We start from the raw sequence: 2,786 nt of genomic DNA on the forward strand, positions 1-2,786 counted from the left end.
GAGTCACCAGGTCTGGGTTAGGCCTAGGTGGGGCAAGATTCAGCAGTTCTGAGTTAGGTCAAAGTGGGGATGAGAGACACCAGGTCCAGGTGAGGCCAAACTGAGGACCAGAGTCACCAGATCCAGGTGAGGTCCATGTTGGAAAGAGAGTCACCAGGTCCAGGAGAGGTCCAGGTGGGGACCAGAGTCACCAGATCCAGGTGAAGTCCAGGTGGGGACCAGAGTCAACAGATCCAGGTGAAGCCCAGGTGGGGACCAGAGTCACCAGGTCCAGATGAGGCCCAGGTGAGGACCAGAGTTACCAGGTACACGTGAGGCCCCGGTGGAGATCAGAGGCAACAGGTCCATGTGAGGCCAGCTTGGGGACCATGGTCAACAGGTCTACTTGAGGCCCAGGTGTTGAACACAGTAACCAGGTCCAGGTGAGTCCCCGGTGGTGACAAGAGTCACCACGTCCAGGTGAGGCCCAGGTGGGGACCAGGATCACCGGGTACAGGGGAGGCCCTTGAAAGAACCAGAGTCAACAGTTCGAGGTGAGGTGCAGGTGGCAACCAGGGTCAGCAGGTCCACGTCAGGCCAAAGTGGGGTTCACAGTCACTAGGGCACGGTGAGACCCAGAGTGGGACCAGAGTCACCTGGTCCAGGTGAGGTCCAGTTGTGGAACACAGTCACCGGGTCCCAATTATGCCCAGTTGAGGACCATGGTCAACAGGGCCAGGTGAGGCCCAGATGGGGATCGGAGTCACCAAATCCAGGTGAAGCCCAGGTGGGGACCACAGTCACCAGATCCAGGGTAGTCTCAGGTGCAGACCAGAATCACCAGGTCCAGGTGAGGTGCAGGTGGCAACCACACTCACCAGGTCCCAGTGAGGCCCTGGTGGGAACCAGAGTCACGAGGTACATGAGAAGCTAGAAACACTGCAGACACCAGGTCCACATGATGTCCATGTGGGAACGAAAATCACCAGTTACAGTTGAGGACCAGTTGGGGATCCGACTCACCAGGTCCAGGTGAGACCCAGGTGGGAACAGGTGTGGCCCAGGTGAAGACCAGAGTTAATAGGTCCAGCTGGGTCACTGTTAGTGAACAGTGTAACCATATCCTGATGCTACCCAGGTGGGTACCAGAGACACCAGGTCCTGGTGAGGCCCAGGTGGGACCAGAGACATGAGGTCCAGGTGAGGTCCCGATGGGAACCACAGTCACCAGGTCAGGTGAGGCCATGCTGAGGATCAGAGTCACCAGTTCCAGGTGAGGCCCAGGTGGAGCCAGAGTCACCTGGTACAGAAGAGGCCAAAGTCAGGACCAGAGTTACCAGGATCAGGTCAGTCCCAGTGGGGAATAGAGTAACCATCTCCCGATGATGCCCAGGTAGAACCAGAGTCACCAGGTCCAGATGAGGCGCAGGTGGGGAGCATATTCACAAGGTTCCGGTGAGGCCCAGTTGAGGACCAGAGACACCAGGTCTAGTTGAGGCCTAGAGGGGTACCAGATTCTCCTGGTCCAGGTGACATCCAGATGGGGACCAGAGTCACCAGGTCAGGGTGAGGGCCAGAGGGGATCCAGAGTCATCATGTCCAGGTGAGGCTCAGGTGTGGAACAGAGTATCCAGGTCATAATGGTCCACAGGTGAGGACCAGAGTCACCAGATCTGGGTGAGGCCCAGTTAGGATCAGAGTCACCAGTTCCAGGTGAGGCCAAGAAGGAGTCCACAGCAATCAGGTCCAGGTGGGGAACAAAGTCACCAGGACTGGATGAGGCCCAGATGGGGACCAGATTCACCAGGTCCAGGTGAGACCCAGGTGGTGACCAGAGTTACCAGTTCTGGGTGAGGACCAGGTAAGGACCAGATTCACCAGGTCCAAGTGAGGCCCACGTGGGGACCTGTGTCACCAGGTATGGGTGAGGCCCAGGTGGCAACCCCACTCATCAGGTCCAGGTGAGGCCAACCTGCAGGCCAGAGTCACCAGATCCAGGTGAGGCCCTGGTGGGGACTGGAGTCACCAGGTAAATGTGAGTCTACAAGAACACCACAGTCACCGGGTCCAGGTGTGGGTCATGTGGGAACGAGAGTCACCAGGTCCTGGTGAGACCCAGGTGGGGACCACAGTCACCAAGTCCAGATTGAGGCCTAGGTGGGGCCCAGAGTCATCAGGGCCAGGTGAGGCCAAAGTGTGGAGCTAAGTTATCAGGTCCAGTTGAGTCCCAGGTGAGGACCAGTCACCTTGTCCAGGTGAAGCCCACAAGAGTAGTGCCTCCAAGCTCAATCCCGCGACATCCTAGTAATTCCTGTCTTAGACTGGTGCTACATACTAAGTTCCATACTAGCTAATTGAACCCTACATCCAACGGCAACTTACATTCGAGAGTTGGGCTCACACGCATTCCTTCACAGTTCCACACTGCCTGCAGAATGTGTTGCCAACGTCTTCACCAGAGAAGCTTGTCAGAAGCTTGTGAGACGCAAGTGGAATAATGCAGGCCTGGAAGGTGTCTCCAGGTGGAGTAGAGTGGTACGCTTGGAACCTCCTGAGTTAGAATACTGCTGCGTTCTCAGGGCCAGAACTTCGAAAGGACGTCGTTTGATACGGGACACAAGTTTTGTGAGAGGCAAGTGTCTCCTAGCCCAATCCAACTTCTGAGTAATTCCTCCCTCAGAAGGGAGCTACATACGAACTTCCAAACCTGAGTACCTCGGTGAAAGCTGTCTCTCTGGGGAACTTCCTTCTGCGAGGTGAGCTGACACGCGGTCCTTCCCAGTTCCATACTGCCTGCAGATGCAGTT

The sequence above is a fragment of the Canis lupus genome, chromosome 30 (assembly GCF_048164855.1).
Source record: "Canis lupus baileyi chromosome 30, mCanLup2.hap1, whole genome shotgun sequence".
In the NCBI taxonomy this organism is placed as follows: Eukaryota; Metazoa; Chordata; class Mammalia; order Carnivora; family Canidae; genus Canis; species Canis lupus.